The sequence below is a fragment of the Odontesthes bonariensis genome, chromosome 8, assembly GCF_027942865.1.
Source record: "Odontesthes bonariensis isolate fOdoBon6 chromosome 8, fOdoBon6.hap1, whole genome shotgun sequence".
Taxonomy (NCBI): domain Eukaryota; kingdom Metazoa; phylum Chordata; class Actinopteri; order Atheriniformes; family Atherinopsidae; genus Odontesthes; species Odontesthes bonariensis.
This window is the reverse complement of record NC_134513.1, coordinates 22,425,911-22,446,659: the sequence shown is the minus strand read 5'-3', so window position 1 is coordinate 22,446,659 and position 20,749 is coordinate 22,425,911. Positions and strand designations below refer to the sequence as shown.

The window sequence follows — 20,749 nt, the reverse complement described above, 5'->3', positions numbered from 1 at the left end:
AGTTAAAAAAACAGGATTTAGGATTTAATATCACGGCCAGACAGTCAGATGTCAAACAATTTGATATCATCTTAAAGTTATTAAAGCCTTTATTGTTATTAGGAGATATTAACTTGACTTTAAAATTTTAGCTGCTCTAAATTTCCTCTGCCTCAGGTCACCAATTCTGAGTCAATAGTTATCACCAATATTTAGATTCAAACTAAACCATTTGACTATTTAACTAAATCATTAAACTACTTAACTGCAGCAGATCTAAGAAACAATTAATATGCTAACTTAATAAAGCAGCAAAGTGCTTCGTAGAAGTTTGGATAGATTAGGGCATTGGGAGAATAGCAACAGGACAGCTGCAGCAAAGACTGAGCCATAACAAGTCAAGTCAAGGTTTGTTTTTATGGCGCATTTAAAAACATTGAGCACAGGGCAGCTTAGAAGCCAAAATAAAGATCTATGCAGACACAGACTTAACTTTGGCTGAAAATATCCCTATTATGCATTATATTATGCATTATTTAACCTACTATTTTATATGATATATAATATATGACCTATATATGAATGTTTTCAGGTTGTCCCACATAAGGCCTGGACGGGGAGAAAATACCCTGTCCATAGCTTCTTTGGGACACTATGAGGACTTGTGTGAATGTGAGAAAAAGGTTCGGTTGCCAAGCGATGGCCATGGTGAGTGGGGGCTGAGGAGTTCCCAAAGGGGGAGTTCCCAAAGGGGGCACTAACGGCTTGGGGGACAAGGGCTACCTGAGGGAGAAGGAGAAGGACGCCAATAGGTGGCGTGATGGTTGATAGAAAAAGGATATGAATGGGATGAATGAAATGTTCTGTAATTAGTTGTTTTGGGTCATCGGAAGACGTTCCATTAGAGATGACCAGAAAGTTTTTAATCTACTACACTAAATCAATCAATCAATCAATCAGACGTTATTTATATAGCAGTTTATATAGCACTTCTCATCCAAGACAATATTTCAGATGAAACAAAGCAGTGAAACCCAAGGCCACATACAGACACATGCACACTCACATATACAGCCACGCACACACACACACACATGCCACACATACTGGAAGCAAAATCAGGAGCAGGGACCACAACGTGATCCTCAAACAAAAATAAAGGATAAATTAGGATAAATAAAGAAATAAAATGAACCTATGTTTTTAATATCTGTATGAAAACATGTTATGGTATCATATGATGTTAGAAACAGCTCTGATGTCACACCGTTGGTACCACATGAGGTGTTTCTGATTCAGTTAGAACCGGAAAAAACTTAATGCTATTCCTGAACTGTCTGTGTACGGCTCAGCATCAAAAAACGCAGCCACTGGTAAGAATTAAACAACATTATTACTAACTAACAAGTAAGAATAAAGCAGATTATGCTGAAAGTTTATTTTTAACGCTCTGACCTGAATTAAGAGAGGACAGACAATATTTATCCTGAACAAGTTAATCAGTTAGGCATTGGAAAATGTCTGCTTTCTTGATGCTGTGCTGCTCCCAAAATGAGATCTAACCACAAATATTTCTGTCCTGCAGCAAACAACAACACAGGAGGAGAAACTGCAGTGGAGCAGTTCGGCAATTAATTAACAATTAATCATGGTTTACTAAAACTTCTCCAATTTTCCCAAAAATTCTGTGTGTGTTTCTGTCTTCTTTTGCATTAAGACTTCCCGGACCTGGAAGAGGAAGACATGGAATCAAACTCATAATATGAAGACCACTGTTTGTATACTTAGGCCCCAATGAAAATATGACGTTTGCTTGAGCAAACCCAGATATGCAATATATGTTTGTCATCTGTTGTCCTAACCTGTGGTGTCTGGTGTTGAGTGTTGTTTGTGTGTTGTCATGATCCCAAAACTGAACGATGATTTTTCCACAGCAGAATTATCCTAAAAACAAGGAGTATACCAACTGTGCTGATGTTGATGTTGATGTTGATGTTGATTGTGATGATGTGTTCCCTAAATGATTTGAAGTTTGTCACAGCAAAATAAGGTGATGGTACTGGATTTCTCATTAGGGCTGCACAGCAGTTTGATGACTATTCTGGTTCCTAAAAGCAAGGGTTATACCAACTGGCCAGTTGTTTTGTTTTGGGTTATGTTTATTTTATGATTTTTTATTTGATTTTTATTTATTTAATTTATTTTGGTTTGGTTTTGTTTGGGGTCCATATGAAAATTAAATTAAGAATGAATTGGGCATTGAAATTGAACCTTTCAAAGAGAGATGCCCTAAGTATAAAAATAAAGTGCAAATGACATTTTGCACTACTGCGCTGCGAGATTCCCTAATATTATTCCACAGATTCAGAACCACTACAGGACGTATGGCCGGAGGACTCATAAGCTTGAGATCCGGGAGGCCTTTCCCATCATGCCAAGATGATGGTGGAGAACTACACAACGAAATTGTCACAAAAGAAAATTAGTTAGGGAGGGGATGCTGAATATCCCTCAAGGAAGCGATGTACTGGTGACCTCTCCTTCCAAGATTAGTTCCGGATCAGAATGCTGAACAGACGTTCAGCCAAGAAGAGAACCGAGCACCGACAGGATTGGACCAGAAGAGACCTCACGACTCGTCATGTGGTCATCTAAGAAAGATATAATCATTTAGAAAGTTAATCATAATTACTCAGAGGCTAATGTTAAAATTGGCTTTGTTCTTAGACATTATGAATGAAATAAGTCTCAGTACTTTTCCATTATGACCTAAAGTGATCCAGGAGTAGAAAGACAAAACAATTAGGAAAGCCTGGGAAAGCAGGTGCAAATTCACACACACATTATTTGGATTACTCAGAGACAGTATTTGGGTTAGTATGGTGATCCAATCAAATTGGATCAACAAGGGATCCACCGTGTGAAACTAAGAGACATATATACAAATTGTAACCGGAAATGGGGAGCTCTGTCTGACGGATTCCTGCGAGAGTTTTGTCATACTGAGACCAGCGCTGAAATACTGCACGTATTGCCATATCAATAAAGACTTCATTTTCACTTGAATTACTTCGGTCCGTTCTTGAGCCTCCTACTAAAAGAACCGAATCTAACAAATTGGTGCCGTGACACGAGGTTTGAAGGCTAAAGGACCACCGTTCCGTGCGACCCGACCCCGTCCGAGGGAGGACGCCTCGAGGTGATTGGAGAGACAGCTTTTTTCAGACAATCAGGCGCCAAGAAAAAAGGTGAGCAGAACACCAATTAAGGACTATTTGTGTAATTTCTGCATATTGGGTAAACTAAATGAAGTTGTCTGAATGAAGTTGTCCTCTGGTCATGATAATTCGAGTGTTAATGTACTGTCTGTCTATTTGCATTGAATGGTGACACGTCGAGTATAAAAACACATAAACACAGGGAAAGTATATAAGTGTCCTGTCAAGTCAATTCGGAAATTAAGACAAGTTAAATTCATTTTATAAATGAATATCCCAGTTGTGGAGCTTGTCTTCAAAAATGTTTTGTCCGTGCACTGTTTGTAAGTGATACGAAGTAGTTTATAAAAGCCCATCTTGAATGGGTCAACTAATTAGAATTCCGAACGGGAAAGTCTCTCCTCTGACGAGGGTTAGAACGTGGGATTGAGAATTCCGCGGGTCGAAGAAGTCTGTAAAACCGAAATATAGTCGGGTTGACAAGAGTCAATTTATACTTGAAGGACACAGGGTCAGATTTTTAATTTTCATGCAACTGTGGGTTGGGGTTCGCCGCTCGAAGATATTTGACTGGGCCAGCAGATCTCGAGTGGTTCCTGTTCAACATTGGGGGTTGGTATAGATAAAAAGTGGGTAAAACGAGTGACTGCGCGTGCTTATGCGGGTCGCTTTGTTCGGGGAAATAAGTATTTTTATGGTGTGACCCAAAGTTTTGGAATAAACAAATGCTTTGATAAGTGGGGTAACCCCGAGAGGTGGAGCGCACAGAACACAGCGTTCTGCGTAGAAGTTTCTTCACTACTTTCAGCATTTGGGCAATTACGTCTTCCATATACTTTGGGTGACACGTGTATAACTTTTGAAAATGTCACAAAAATTGATTGACGACTGGAAAAAATGCAAATCCGGCTCGCTGGGGTCGGTGCTGGTTGACACGTTAGAAAGATGGAAGAAAAAGGTGTCGATGAGTGATGAAAAACGAGCAACAGATAGGTTTGTGGATTGGGCCACAGAAATGCAGACTAGGGGAATGTTTGGATCACTGGCAGATGTGCCGCCTAAGTCTATAATGTTGGCAGTTTTTGCAAAGCAAGCGAAGATCAGTAAAGGACAGGCAGAACAGAAATGTCAGGGAGCGGGGATAATGCAGAGAGGCAGAGCAGACAGAGAATTAACAAAAGCCTCAATTTTTCTAGCAGATTGTGAATGTTTTCTCGGGGGATTAAAATTTTCAATTCAAACACGGTCCTCTGCACTGAAAAAATCTTCTCCAGTGAGCCATGAAAATGAGGAGGAAAAAACACCTCCAAGCACAGCTCCTCCGACTGAGAAGCAGGGAAGCGACTCGCTTCTGCATTCTCCTCCCCCTTATGCTGAAGCTCGCATGCTATTGGATTCCACACAAAATCAGATGCCTCAAACAACGCCCACAGCTGCAGGCGGTCTGTGTGACGCTAGGAGCAAAGTAGTAGTAATTCAAAATGGCTTACTGCAAACTGCACCCTTTCCAGGAGACTCAGACAGCCAAGCCCAGGCAGCAGAATACCTAAATGCAACAGCGCAAAACAGTGCTCAATTGACCACTAGTACTATATTAGAAGCACCCGCCTCCAGATATTCAGATGATACATTTGGATCACTGAATACCCGTTCGTACGCAACACCCTCTCCAACACATGTTGATCCATTAGTGCGTGATTTAACAGCTTTGCTAGACAGACAAACACTTGGTGAGGGAATGAATCAAACTAACCAATCAGGAAATTACAATCTCCCCCGCCAGCAAAATAGTGGTAATATTCATGCATGCGCTGACATCTGTCGGGGGCGTCATCAAATGCCATTGATATCAGCAAATAATGTAAATGGTCGTATTACTGTTACATACAGTCCATTCTCCCTACAAGACGCTAAGATGATTAAATCTAATTTGCCGGACATTGATAAGGGCGGGGCTCCGTGGATTAAAGCATTTTTGGAGGCATGTGCTGGATTAACCCCAGCCTTGGGTGATTTCAGACGAGTATTTGCCTCATGTACGTCATTAGGCATGCTAACAGAAATCGAACTACTATGCCACACAGAGTCGGCTCAAGACAGTACACCCCTGGAGGATCTTGTGTACTTATTATGGCCACAGGTACGAGAGAAATTCCCTGTACATATCAAATCGGCTGAATTATGTCGAATTCCACCTAATGAAAACGAGAAAGGTACAGCTTACTTATTGCGGGTGAGAGAGTTATGGCATGAGAGAACTGGGGAAGATCCAGCCATCAGTGAGACCATTGAGATGCTATTTAGAGGAGCGGTGGAAGCTTCGTTATCTCTCAATATTCAAAACACGTTAAGAAAAGTTGTTGGACTTACAAACTTCACGTATGAATTGTGGTCGGCCCATGTCACTCAATACATTGACAATGAAATCGAAGAACGAGAACAAGAAAAAGCAGAGTTAGTTTCCCTTCAGGCACAAGTGGCAAAATCACAGATTAAAGATATGAGGGACCAGATAAACCAAAATAAGGCTCAAAGTAAACAAATGGTTCAGCAGACTCCTCCTCAGACTGTACAACCACAATATCCAGCTTCTTCATATGAGTCATACCCAGAACAGAACAGAATTCCGTTCAGAACTAATAAAAGAAGAAAACTCAGGGGACGTAACATTAGTAGAAGAAATGACAAGTGTTATCTCTGCAAACGATATGGCCATTGGGCCGCTGACTGTCGCGAGGTTCCCCACCCGGTGCAATCGGGAGATGGGACGCGACCATATGGGTATAATAACTACCCCCACAGTGCTTCTGGGGGGGCAGTTTCGTCTCAACAGGCCCCACAACAGGGCCCGCATCAGGATTCTGCGTATGATGCCCCAGGCTCCCATCAAATGCCCCAATAGGGAGGCACAGAACTAACGATGGGTGACTCATTGTGTTGTAGTGACTTGTTTCTTGACCGGCTGAATATTGGTTGGTGGCCGAGCGTGTGTGTGATCGACTCATTAGAGAGTTCTTCCACACTTTGTCACTCTGTCAACACCTGTTGCATGTTGGTGGGACTGTATTGCTTTTGATTGTTCATTTCTTCTTTCATCCTCTTGCCCGGTGAATCAAAACAAACGAGAGAATAAGAATCAAGCCATGCATATTACAGAAAGAATAGTATTGATATATGATATATTTGATCCCAAAGTTTGACAAAAGTTAATAATTTTGTTTCAGCATCAACACACTAATAAGACAAATATAAGGAAAAAATTAACAGATTTGGAGGCTTGACCTGAGGCCTGAAGTTACTAACTAAAGATCAGCTGTGCAGCAGCGTTACAGGAATAATGAATAATGAAAAGCCTCAAACGCTTTTTGAGCCATAATATTCCCAAGTTAATTTTATAGTTGTTCTCTTTATCATAACTGCGCACACCCTAACATTGTCTTTTCTTTCTCTCATTCAGCCCTAAGAGTGAGAACAATCCAAACAGACTCTAGGTGATCATTGGCCTGAGTTTATAATGATATACTGCTTATAATAGAGGGTTAAGTTTGTATTAGAGCAAATAGTATTGATTCATCCATCCATTTTAAAATGCATATGATTAGGAAAGACACCAAAGTATGTAGATAAACTTAAAACACAATGAAAAATCGCAGAGATGAGATAAGAAACAATAAATCCAGGAAGAACAGTGTTTGAGACATTCATACAAATTGTTGCTGAAATAAGATTTAACAGCTCTCTTAAAGAGCTAAAGTCAAATACACAAGCGCAGTGTTTAGGAGATTTGCTCCTTTAATTAAAATATAATCTGAAAAAATGTTCTACAAAGTGAAATTTTATGATTCCACCTGAAACAGGACTGAGATCAGGCGGTCAGACCATATGACATAGATTAAACAACCAGGATTTAGGATTTAATATCACGGCCAGACAGTCAGATTTCAAACAATTTGATATCATATTGAATTTATTGAGGCTTAGCCTTTATTCTTATTAGGAGATATTAACTTGACTTTAAAATTTTAGCTGCTCGGAATTTCCTGCCTCTTGTCACAAATTCGATAGTCAATAGTTATCAGCAATATTTAGATTCAAACTAAACCATTTGACTATTTAACTAAATCATTTAAGTATTTAACTGCAGCAGATCTATGAAATAATTAATATGCTCCCTTAACAAAAAAAAAAAAAAAAGCAAATAGATTTAAATCCATTGGAAGAATACAGAAAGGACAGCTGCAGCAAAGACTGAGACATAACAAGACAAGTCAAGGTTTGTTTTTAAGGCGCATTTAAAAACAGTGAACAGAGTGCAACTTGGTGAGCCAAAATAACGATCTATGCAGACACAGACTTAATTTGGATAAAGCTATCCCTATTATGCATTATATTATGCATTATTTAACCTACTATTTTATATGATATAATATATGACCTATAAATGTTTTCAGGTGGTCCCACATGAGGCCTGGACGGGGAGAAAATACCCTGATCATAGCTTCTTTGGGACACTATGAGGACTTGTGTTAATGTGGGAAACAAGGTTCAGTTGCCAAGCAACAGCCATGGTGAGTGGGGGCTGAGGAGTTCCCAAAGGGGGCACTAACGGGTTGGGGAACAACGGCTACCTGAGGGGGGAGGAGAAGGACGCCAATAGGTGGCGTGATGGAAATTCAAACTGTGCTGAGGCAGTGCCTGTGGTTGAAAGAAAAAGGATATGAATGGGATGAATGAAATGTTCTGTAATTAGGTGTTTTGGGTCATCGGAAGACGTTCCATTAGAGATGACCAGAAAGTTTTAATCTAGTGCACTAAATCGATCAATCAATCAGACGTTATTTATATAGCATTTCTCATCCAAGAAAATATAGAACAAAGACCTTTCAGATAGAACGAAGCAGTGAAACCCAAGGCCACATACAGACACATGCACAATCACATATAAAGCCACGCACACACACACGCCACACATACTGGAAACAGGGACCACAACGTGATCCTTAAAGAAAAATAAAGGATGAATTAGGATAAATAAAGAAATAAAATTAAACTAGGCTTTTAATATCTGTATGGAAACATGTTATGGTATCATGTTATGGTCAGGAACAGCTCTGATGTCACACCGTTGGTACCACATGAGGTGTTTCTGATTCAGTTAGAACCGGAAAAAACTTAATGCTGATCCTGAACTATCTGTGTACGGCTCAGCATCACGAAACGGCCACAGGTAAAAATTAAACAACATTATTACTAACTAACAAGTAAGAATAAAGCAGATTATGCTGAAATTTTATTTTTAACGCTCTGACCTGAATTAAGAGAGGACAGACAATATTTATCCAAAACAACTTAATCAGTTAGGCATTGAAAAGAAATGTCTGCTTTCTTGATGCTGTGCTGATACCAAAGTGAGATCTAACCACGAATATTTCTGTCCTACAGCAAACAACAACACAGGAGGAGAAACTGCAGTGGAGCAGTTCGGCAATTAATTAACAATTCAAAGTTTCCCAAAAATTCTGTGTGTGTTTCTGTCTTCTTTTGCATTAAGACTTCCCGGACCTGGAAGAGGAAGACATGGAATCAAACTCAGAATAAGAAAACCACTGTTTGTAGACTTAGACCCCAATGAAAACAGGAGGTTTGCTTCATCAAACCCAGAAATGCAATATATGTTTGTCATCTGTTGTCATCTGGTGTCGTCTGTTGTCATCTGTTGTCCTAACCTGTGTTGTCTGGTGTTGAGTGTTGTTTGTGTGTTGTCATGATCCCAAAACTGTCTAAATGATTTTCCACGGCAGAATAAATGGATAATACAGAAGATCTCATGAATGCTGGACAGCAACTTGTTGAGAATTCTAGTATTGTCCTTAAAACAAGGATTATACCAACTGTGCTGATGTTGATGTTGATCGTGATGATGTGTTCTCTAAATAATTTGAAGTTTTTTCACAGCAAAAGAAAGGACATGGCACTGGATTTCTCATTAAGGCTGCACAGCAGTTTGATGACTATTCTAGTTCCTAAAAGCAAAGGTTATACCAACTGGCCAATTGTTTTGTTTTCGTTTATGTTTGTTTTATGATTTTTTATTTGAATTTCATTTATTTTGTTTATTTTGGTTTTGTTTTGGTTTGGGGTACATATGAAAAATAAATAAATAAAGAATTGGGCATTAAAATTGAACCTTTCAAAGAGACATGCCCTAAGTATAAAAATACAGTGCAAATGACATTTTGCACTACTGCGCTGCGAGATTTGCTAAGATTATTCCACAGATTCAGAACCACTACAGGATGTACGGCCGGAGGACTCATAAGCTTGAGTTCTGGGGGGCCTTTCCCATCATGCCAAGATGATGGTGGAGAACTACACAACGAAATTGTCACAAAAGAAAATTAGTTAGGGAGGGGATGCTGAATATCCCTCAAGGAAGCGATGTACTGGTGACCTCTCCTTCCAAGATTAGTTCCGGATCAGAGTACTGAACAGACGTTCAGCCAAGAGGAAAACCGAGCACCGACAGGATTGGACCAGCAAAGACCACACGACTCGTCATGTGGTCATCTAAGAAAGATATATCATTTAAAAGAAAAGTTAATCATAATTGTTCAAGAGGCTAATATACTCATATGGTCGAGCCTTGGTTAAATTTATATTTGTTGTGTTTCATTTTAAAGTGTTTAGCTAATTCCTCTTAAAGGCTGATAATGAATCATTTTTAGAATGTCAATTGCCAGTGGGGTGACTCGGCTGTTTGGAGCGGGACCTTAGACTTAGAACGGTAATAAGTTGGTCGGTCGCCAAGTGGAACTAGGGGCCATAGGTGAATTTTTCCCGGATACATCGGGTTTTCGCTCCTATTCGCTGCAAACGGTGGACGAGCCTGCTGGTAATGTTAATTGCCTTATGCAATGTTTGAGTGTCAGTAGTATGGAAATGATGTGAATTTTTTGGATTAATCAGTATTGTGTTGTTATGGTACTTATGGGGAAGCAAGGCCTTGCTAACCACATAATGTTTTAGGCCATAATGAACAAAGATTCCACACAGCGTGGGTTCGGGGCCACATACACACAATACATATAGCAAATTATTATTTACATATAATCTATTAAGAAATGTGCTCATTGCGGAGTTATTATCAGTTGAGTAAGGAAGGTTTTAAACTTACTAGAAAAGAGTCTCTATTTCTAGAATCTTGATTAATACTCCTGATATAGAAGGTTTTGCTAAAGCATCAAAATTATTTTCTAAATGTGCTCATTGGCAGAGTTATAATTAGTGACTTATGAAGGTCTTAACCCTCTCGGAAAGAGTTTCTGTTCCGAGTAAAATGATGGAATAGTCCTGATTTGAAAGTGTAGCTTAAGCATTACAATTATGTTTACTATTTCCACATGCCTGTGCAATGAAGATTTGCTTGCTGCTTTAATTGCAATGATGAACAGCTTACACATAAGCTTACATAATAACACATGAAGTCACATCAAAAGGGGGATGACAGACGTCTCCTAACTGGTTGTGCTACATCTCAAAAGGTAAGTGGCTCTTGCAGTTTGGGGGGTGACTGCTAAAGTCTTGCTACTGCTAATACAGATGTGACACAATACAGAATATTACATTCCTACCTCAGTTATTTAACTGAATTAGTTGAAATGATAAAATCACTTCAAAAGGGGGATTGTTATAATTGGCTTTGTTCTTAGACATTATGAATGAAATAAGTCTCAGTACTTTTCCATATGACCTTAAGTGATGCAGGAGTAGACAGACAAAACAATTAGGAAAGCCTGGGAAAGCAGGTGCAAATTCACACACACATTATTTGGATTACTCAGAGACAGTATTTGGGTTAGTATGGTGATCCAATCAAATTGGATCAACAAGGGATCCACCGTGTGAAACTAAGAGACATATATACAAATTGTAACCGGAAATGGGGAGCTCTGTCTGACGGATTCCTGCGAGAGTTTTGTCATACTGAGACCAGCGCTGAAATACTGCACGTATTGCCATATCAATAAAGACTTCATTTTCACTTGAATTACTTCGGTCCGTTCTTGAGCCTCCTACTAAAAGAACCGAATCTAACACTAATATAATCATATAGTCGAGCCTTGATTAAATTCATATGTTTATGTTTCATGTTTAAAGTGTTTAGATTGTTCCTCTTAAAGGCTGATAATGAATCATTTTTAGAATGTCAATTGCCAGTGGGGTGACTCAGCTGTTTGGAGCGGGACCTAGGTTGGTCGGTCGCCAAGTGGAAATGGGGCCATAGGTGAATTTTTCCCGGATACATCGGGTTTTCGCTCCTATTCGCTGCAAACGGTGGACGAACCTGCGGGTGATGCTAATTGCCTTATGCAATGTTTGAGTGTCAGTAGAATAGAAATGATGTGAAAATTTTTGATTAATCAGTGTTGTGTTGTTATGGTACTTATGGGGGAGCAAGGCCTTGCTAGCCACATAAGCTTTTAGGCAATAATGAACAAAGAGTCCACAGAGGATAGGTTCGGGGCCACATACACACAATACATATAGCAAATTATTATTTACATATAATCTATTAAGAAATGTGCTCATTGCGGAGTTATTATCAGTTGAGTGAGGAAGGTTTTAAACTTACTAGAAAAGAGTCTCTATTTCTAGAATCTTGATTAATACTCCTGATATAGAAGGTTTTGCTAACGCATCACAATTATTTTCTAAATGTGCTTATTTGCAGAGTTATAATCAGTGACTTATGAAGGTCTTAACCCTCTCGGAAAGAGTTTCTGTTCCGAGTAAAATGATGGAATAGTCCTGATTTGAAAGTGTAGCTTAAGCAGTACAATTATGTTTACTATTTCCATGCCTGTGCAATGAAGATTTGCTTGCTGCTTTTAATTGCAATGATGAACAGCTTACACATAAGCTTACATAATAACACATGAAGTCACATCAAAAGGGGGATGACAGATATCTCCTAACTGGTTGTGCTACATCTCAAAAGGTAAGTGGCTCTTGCAGTTTGGGGGGTGACTGCTAAAGTCTTGCTACTGCTAATACAGATGTGACACAATACAGAATATTACATTCCTACCTCAGTTATTTAACTGAATTAGTTGAAATGATAAAATCACTTCAAAAGGGGGATTGTTATAATTGGCTTTGTTCTTAGACATTATGAATGAAATAAGTCTCAGTACTTTTCCATATGACCTTAAGTGATGCAGGAGTAGACAGACAAAACAATTAGGAAAGCCTGGGAAAGCAGGTGCAAATTCACACACACATTATTTGGATTACTCAGAGACAGTATTTGGGTTAGTATGGTGATCCAATCAAATTGGATCAACAAGGGATCCACCGTGTGAAACTAAGAGACATATATACAAATTGTAACCGGAAATGGGGAGCTCTGTCTGACGGATTCCTGCGAGAGTTTTGTCATACTGAGACCAGCGCTGAAATACTGCACGTATTGCCATATCAATAAAGACTTCATTTTCACTTGAATTACTTCGGTCCGTTCTTGAGCCTCCTACTAAAAGAACCGAATCTAACACTAATATAATCATATAGTCGAGCCTTGATTAAATTCATATGTTTATGTTTCATGTTTAAAGTGTTTAGATTGTTCCTCTTAAAGGCTGATAATGAATCATTTTTAGAATGTCAATTGCCAGTGGGGTGACTCAGCTGTTTGGAGCGGGACCTAGGTTGGTCGGTCGCCAAGTGGAAATGGGGCCATAGGTGAATTTTTCCCGGATACATCGGGTTTTCGCTCCTATTCGCTGCAAACGGTGGACGAACCTGCGGGTGATGCTAATTGCCTTATGCAATGTTTGAGTGTCAGTAGAATAGAAATGATGTGAAAATTTTTGATTAATCAGTGTTGTGTTGTTATGGTACTTATGGGGGAGCAAGGCCTTGCTAGCCACATAAGCTTTTAGGCAATAATGAACAAAGAGTCCACAGAGGATAGGTTCGGGGCCACATACACACAATACATATAGCAAATTATTATTTACATATAATCTATTAAGAAATGTGCTCATTGCGGAGTTATTATCAGTTGAGTGAGGAAGGTTTTAAACTTACTAGAAAAGAGTCTCTATTTCTAGAATCTTGATTAATACTCCTGATATAGAAGGTTTTGCTAACGCATCACAATTATTTTCTAAATGTGCTTATTTGCAGAGTTATAATCAGTGACTTATGAAGGTCTTAACCCTCTCGGAAAGAGTTTCTGTTCCGAGTAAAATGATGGAATAGTCCTGATTTGAAAGTGTAGCTTAAGCAGTACAATTATGTTTACTATTTCCATGCCTGTGCAATGAAGATTTGCTTGCTGCTTTTAATTGCAATGATGAACAGCTTACACATGAGCTTACATAATGATACATGAAGTCACTTCAAAAGGGGGATGACAGATATCTCCTAACTGGTTGTGCTACATCTCAAAGGGTAAGTGGCTCTTGCAGGTTGGGGGGTGGCTGCTAAAGTCTTGCTACTGCTAATACAGATGTGACACAATACAGAATATTACATTCCTACCTCAGTTATTTGACTGAATTAGTTGAAATGATAAAATCACTTCAAAAGGGGGATTGTTAAAATTGGCTTTGTTCTTAGACATTAGGAATGAAATAAGTCTCAGTACTTTTCCATATGACCTTAAGTGATGCAGGAGTAGACAGACAAAACAATCAGGAAAGTCTGGGAAACCAAGGGCAGATTGATACACACACATTATTTGAATTCCTCACAGACATTATTTGAGTTAGACAATTCATATCCAATCACATTTGATCAACAAGGGATCCACCTCAGGAAACTAGGAGACATATATACGAGGTGTAACCGGGGATACGGGGCTCTGTCTGAAGGATTCCTGCGAGAGTTCTGTCAGACTGAGACCAGCGCTGAAATGCTCCACTTGTTGCCATACCAATAAAGACTTCATTTTCACTTGAATTCACTCCGGTCCGTTCTTGAGCCTCCTACTAAAAGAACCCGATCTAACAATAGGTTGGACTCACATTCGACCGAGTATGATTGGACATGAGTAGGTTCAACATGCTTCGTCATATTCTCTGGATCAGCCCAAAACAATGTGTGTGTGTGAATCTACCCTTGCTTTCCCAGGCTTTCCTAATTGTTTTGTCTTTCTACTCCTGGATCACTTTAGGTCATATGGAAAAGTACTGAGCCCTATTTCATTCATAATGTCTAAGAACAAAGCCAATTTTAACACATCTTAAGCCTGGTTACATGCATTCATACAGGATTCATGAAAAGGATGTTGGCTTTGCTCCCTTCGATAGCTCAGTTGGTAGAGCGGAGGACTGTAGGTGCCCAACAACAGTTATCCTTAGGTCGCTGGTTCAATTCCGGCTCGAAGGATGTGCCAAGCTTTTGTATACAGAGGCTCTTTTGGCCAACTCCGTCAATCCTTTCAAAGCTTTTGGAATATGCAGTTTTACGAAAGACTGTTCCACTCTCTATCAGATTTGCTAAGGGCTAGTGGAGCAATGGATAACGCGTCTGACTACGGATCAGAAGATTCTAGGTTCAACTCCTGGCTAGCTCGGCACGCTGGTTTTAGTCTCTCACTTCTCCCACTGCTTTAGAACAGGATCGCTTTAAACCTTCTACTCCCTGGGTATCCCAGCTCACTTACGCCCCAAAAATACCTCACAGTGTGTTGTCTTGCAACACATGTGGCTGACCCCACACCGTAAGGAAAGCTCGTCTTCCTCTTTATCTCTGCTGTCAATGATTTTGCTACAAACACACAAAAAAAAACATGCCTGCCAGCCACATGCCGCAGAGCTACATATGCTATCCTTGGGATACGAAGGTGTTTCGGATCACATCAAAGCCACACACGACAAAAACCCACAACCGGCCGTCATCGTATAGTGGTTAGTACTCTGCGTTGTGGTCGCAGCAACCCCGGTTCGAATCCGGGTCACGGCAACCCCCCGACCGAATTCGTTTGCATCGCTGAAAAAAGATCCCACTTTCAACTTAGATTTCTTAAACTTTTAAAAAAATAATTTTGTCTACAGGCCCCTGTCCCGTATAAAGGGCTGAAAGAATCAAACAGCACAAATGCAGAAGGTCTGCCCATTTAAAGAGCATAAAAGGGTCAAAGTATCAAACAGGCCCCAATGAGAAATAGTGCCTTTTTAATGAGTCGCCAAGAACGCATATGTTCTGTGTTTTTTAGCTCTTCTAAAGGGAGGGTTTTCACACACCGCCACACCCAAAGTATAAACATCCTAACAACAGAAGATGAAAATTGTGTGCCAAATGAATGGGTGGATAGACCTGACAAAAAAAGAACCAAACAAAAAGGCTGGACTTTTGCGCTGGACAATGTGAGGGTATATTGAGGATCAACATCTGTGTTGGACGATGTGGAGACTTTCCCAGATAGATGCCAGATATGTTTCTGTAACGACTAAATGCATGATAGAAACTGAGGCTGATTTGATCTGAAACTCATCTGAAACTGATGGTTTCTCATCACTTTTTGTGTTTATTTAACTGATAAACAGGCCAAAGCGCCTGGCTCCCTTCCATAACTCATTTGGTACAGCAGAGAACTGCAGGTGTCCCATGATACGCATCTTAAGCCTGGTTACATGTATTCATACAGGATTCATGACAAGGATGTCAGCTTTGCTCCCTTCGATAGCTCAGTTGGTAGAGCGGAGGACTGTAGGTGCCCAACAACTGTTATCCTTAGGTCGCTAGTTCAATTCCGGCTCGAAGGATGTGCCAAGCTTTTGTATACAGAGGCTCTTTTGGCCAACTCCGTCAATCCTTTCAAAGCTTTTGGAATATGCAGTTTTACGAAAGACTGTTCCACTCTCTATCAGATTTGCTAAGGGCTAGTGGCGCAATGGATAATGGGTCTGACTACGGATCAGAAGATTCTAGGTTCAACTCCTGGCTAGCTTAGCATTCTGATTTTAGTCTCTCACTTCTCCCACTGCTTTAGAACAGGATCGCTTTAAACCTTTTACTCCCTGGGTATCCCAGCTCACTTACGCCCCAAAAATACCTCACAGTGTGTTGTCTTGCAACACATGTGGCTGACCCCACACCGTAAGGAAAGCTCGTCTTCCTCTTTATCTCTGCTGTCAATGATTTTGCTACAAACACACAAAAAAAAACATGCCTGCCAGCCACATGCCGCAGAGCTACATATGCTATCCTTGGGATACGAAGGTGTTTCGGATCACATCAAAGCCACACACGACAAAAACCCACAACCGACCGTGATCGTATAGTGGTTAGTACTCTGCGTTGTGGTCGCAGCAACCCCGGTTCGAATCCGGGTCACGGCAACCCCCCGACCGAATTTGTTTGCATCGCTGAAAAAAGATCCCACTTTCAACTTAGATTTCTTAAACTTTTAAAAAAATAATTTTGTCTACAGGCCCCTGTCCCGTATAAAGGGCTGAAAGAATCAAACAGCACAAATGCAGAAGGTCTGCCCATTTAAAGAGCATAAAAGGGTCAAAGTATCAAACAGGCCCCAATGAGAAATAGTGCCTTTTTAATGAGTCGCCAAGGTCGCATATGTTCTGTGTTTTTTAGCTCTTCTAAAGGGAGGGTTTTCACACACCGCCACACCCAAAGTATAAACATCCTAACAACAGAAGATGAAAATCGTGTGCCAAATGAATGGGTGGATAGACCTGACAAAAAAAGAACCAAACAAAAAGGCTGGACTTTTGCACTGGACAATGTGAGGGTATATTGAGGATCAACATCTGTGTTGGACGATGTGGAGACTTTCCCAGATAGATGCCAGATATGTTTCTGTAACGACTAAATGCATGATAGAAACTGAGGCTGATTTGATCTGAAACTCATCTGAAACTGATGGTTTCTCATCACTTTTTGTGTTTATTTAACTGATAAACAGGCCAAAGCGCCTGGCTCCCTTCCATAACTCATTTGGTACAGCAGAGAACTGCAGGTGTCCCATGATACGCATCTTAAGCCTGGTTACATGTATTCATACAGGATTCATGACAAGGATGTCAGCTTTGCTCCCTTCGATAGCTCAGTTGGTAGCGCGGAGGACTGTAGGTGCCCAACAACTGTTATCCTTAGGTCGCTAGTTCAATTCCGGCTCGAAGGATGTGCCAAGCTTTTGTATACAGAGGCTCTTTTGGCCAACTCCGTCAATCCTTTCAAAGCTTTTGGAATATGCAGTTTTACGAAAGACTGTTCCACTCTCTATCAGATTTGCTAAGGGCTAGTGGCGCAATGGATAATGGGTCTGACTACGGATCAGAAGATTCTAGGTTCAACTCCTGGCTAGCTTAGCATTCTGATTTTAGTCTCTCACTTCTCCCACTGCTTTAGAACAGGATCGCTTTAAACCTTCTACTCCCTGGGTATCCCAGCTCACTTACGCCCCAAAAATACCTCACAGTGTGTTGTCTTGCAACACATGTGGCTGACCCCACACCGTAAGGAAAGCTCGTCTTCCCCTTTATCTCTGCTGTCAATGATTTTGCTACAAACACACAAAAAAAAACATGCCTGCCAGCCACATGCCGCAGAGCTACATATGCTATCCTTGGGATACGAAGGTGTTTCGGATCACATCAAAGCCACACACGACAAAAACCCACAACCGGCCGTGATCGTATAGTGGTTAGTACTCTGCGTTGTGGTCGCAGCAACCCCGGTTCGAATCCGGGTCACGGCAACCCCCCGACCGAATTTGTTTGCATCGCTGAAAAAAGATCCCACTTTCAACTTAGATTTCTTAAACTTTTAAAAAAATAATTTTGTCTACAGGCCCCTGTCCCGTATAAAGGGCTGAAAGAATCAAACAGCACAAATGCAGAAGGTCTGCCCATTTAAAGAGCATAAAAGGGTCAAAGTATCAAACAGGCCCCAATGAGAAATAGTGCCTTTTTAATGAGTCGCCAAGGCCGCATATGTTCTGTGTTTTTTAGCTCTTCTAAAGGGAGGGTTTTCACACACCGCCACACCCAAAGTATAAACATCCTAACAACAGAAGATGAAAATCGTGTGCCAAATGAATGGATGGATAGACCTGACAAAAAAAGAACCAAACAAAAAGGCTGGACTTTTGCGCTGGACAATGTGAGGGTATATTGAGGATCAACATCTGTGTTGGACGATGTGGAGACTTTCCCAGATAGATGCCAGATATGTTTCTGTAACGACTAAATGCATGATAGAAACTGAGGCTGATTTGATCTGAAACTCATCTGAAACTGATGGTTTCTCATCACTTTTTGTGTTTATTTAACTGATAAACAGGCCAAAGCGCCTGGCTCCCTTCCATAACTCATTTGGTACAGCAGAGAACTGCAGGTGTCCCATGATACGCATCTTAAGCCTGGTTACATGTATTCATACAGGATTCATGACAAGGATGTCAGCTTTGCTCCCTTCGATAGCTCAGTTGGTAGAGCGGAGGACTGTAGGTGCCCAACAACTGTTATCCTTAGGTCGCTAGTTCAATTCCGGCTCGAAGGATGTGCCAAGCTTTTGTATACAGAGGCTCTTTTGGCCAACTCCGTCAATCCTTTCAAAGCTTTTGGAATATGCAGTTTTACGAAAGACTGTTCCACTCTCTATCAGATTTGCTAAGGGCTAGTGGCGCAATGGATAACGCGTCTGACTACGGATCAGAAGATTCTAGGTTCAACTCCTGGCTAGCTCGGCACGCTGGTTTTAGTCTCTCACTTCTCCCACTGCTTTAGAACAGGATCGCTTTAAACCTTCTACTCCCTGGGTATCCCAGCTCACTTACGCCCCAAAAATACCTCACAGTGTGTTGTCTTGCAACACATGTGGCTGACCCCACACCGTAAGGAAAGCTCATCTTCAGCTTTATCTCTGCTGTCAATGATTTTGCTACAAACACAAAAAAAAAAACATGCCTGCCAGCCACATGCCGCAGAGCTACATATGCTATCCTTGGGATACGAAGGTGTTTCGGATCACATCAAAGCCACACACGACAAAAACCCACAACCGGCCGTGATCGTATAGTAGTTAGTACTCTGCGTTGTGGTCGCAGCAACCCCGGTTCGAATCTGGGTCACGGCAACCCCCCGACCCAAATTGTTTGCATCGCTGAAAAAAGATCCCACTTTCAACTTAGATTTCTTAAATTTAAAAAAAAAAAATTTTGTCTACAGGCCTCTGTCCCGTATCAAAGGTCTGAAAGAATCAAACAGCACAAGTGCAGAAGGTTTGCCCATTTAAAGAGCATAAAAGGGGTCAAAGTATCAAACAGGCCCCAATGAGAAATAGTGCCTTTTTAATGAGTCGCCAAGGCCGCATATGTTCTGTGTTTTTTAGCTCTTCTAAAGGGAGGGTTTTCACACACCGCCACACCCAAAGTATAAACATCCTAACAACAGAAGATGAAAATCGTGTGCCAAATGAATGGGTGGATAGACCTGACAAAAAAAGAACTAAACAGGGGGTATGAAGGAGTAGGCAGCAAGTGTGAAGAGCTCCGACCTAATTTATAACTTAAGTGACCAAATTTAATACCTTTACTATAGGAGTGGTGTAACCTACGCATGTTATAGTATTATACGACCTTGAACAGCTAATGGCTACCTCCAAACAAAAACAAACTTCTGTGATGACCACGCGAAACACCATTGCTAGTAAGCTATCTACCATGGCCTCTGACGCTAGCCCTTCCGAAAGCGACGGAATAAGCATGACTCAGCTGGTGCAAGAGCTAATCAAGCAGCGAGAAAGTTTAAAAGAAGACATCTCTATCCACATTCAATAATCACTGGTACCATTACAAACTTCAGTGAATGTTTTGACTGAAACGGTGGACCTTGTGCAACAACGAGTGGCGGCGGCAGAATCACTTGCAGGTGATAATTTTGAGAAGATATGTGCAACCGATTCTGCCGTTGCAGCTCTGAAAGCCCAAAATGCGGCACTTTTGGACCGTATCGAAGATTTAGAAAACAGGTCACGCCGCAATAACTTGAGGATTATAAATGTTCCAGAAAGCAGCGAGGGTGTTGGAAATACTGTTAACTTCGTGGCGAACATGTTCATGGAGATCATCGGCGGCAATGCGCTGTTTGAATCTGCTCCAGTGTTGGAGCGAGCGCACCGAGTGGGCAAGAAACCCGACGACGCGGATCACCCCCCGCGCCCCTTTATGGTGTGTTTCCAAAGGCACCAAGAGAAGGAACGATTACTGCAATGGGCAAGGCAGACCACTATCACCTATCAGGGCGTGAAATTGAGAATATATCCAGACTACAGCGCTGCCCTGTCAAGGAAACGCGCTGGGTTTAACGGCGTGAAACAAGCATTCTACAAGAAGGATATAAAATTCCGCTTGCGTTATCCAGCTGTCCTCCATGAGGGAAAGACCTTCGATTTCAACTCACCGGAGGAGGCACGGGCTTACTATGATCAACAGGTAGTTGGCGAAGGAGACTGAGGTGACCTGGTCAGTTCAGTTCATGCACGCTTGAAGGGAGAAAGACGTTTTTCTGCTTGGAGGACGT

The 20,749-nt window shown here is 41.0% G+C and overlaps 5 non-coding genes across 5 annotated transcripts; all 5 read left to right on the top strand.

Annotated features, from left to right (window-relative positions):
* The first annotated feature begins 14,502 nt into the window (after nt 1–14,502).
* Nucleotides 14,503–14,591, top strand: trnay-gua (transfer RNA tyrosine (anticodon GUA)). Its single transcript is given in 2 exon segments — nt 14,503–14,539; nt 14,556–14,591. It is a non-coding gene; the product is annotated as a tRNA-Tyr (tRNA).
* Nucleotides 14,592–15,881: 1,290 nt separating this feature from the next.
* Nucleotides 15,882–15,970, top strand: trnay-gua (transfer RNA tyrosine (anticodon GUA)). The gene is given in 2 exon segments: nt 15,882–15,918; nt 15,935–15,970. It is a non-coding gene; the product is annotated as a tRNA-Tyr (tRNA).
* A 1,883-nt stretch (nt 15,971–17,853) lies between these two features.
* On the top strand, nt 17,854–17,925 carry trnah-gug (transfer RNA histidin (anticodon GUG)). Its single transcript has one exon. It is a non-coding gene; the product is annotated as a tRNA-His (tRNA).
* Nucleotides 17,926–18,639: 714 nt separating this feature from the next.
* trnay-gua (transfer RNA tyrosine (anticodon GUA)) lies at nt 18,640–18,728 on the top strand. The gene is given in 2 exon segments: nt 18,640–18,676; nt 18,693–18,728. It is a non-coding gene; the product is annotated as a tRNA-Tyr (tRNA).
* Nucleotides 18,729–18,842: 114 nt separating this feature from the next.
* Nucleotides 18,843–18,915, top strand: trnar-acg (transfer RNA arginine (anticodon ACG)). Its single transcript has one exon. It is a non-coding gene; the product is annotated as a tRNA-Arg (tRNA).
* Nucleotides 18,916–20,749: the final 1,834 nt, after the last annotated feature.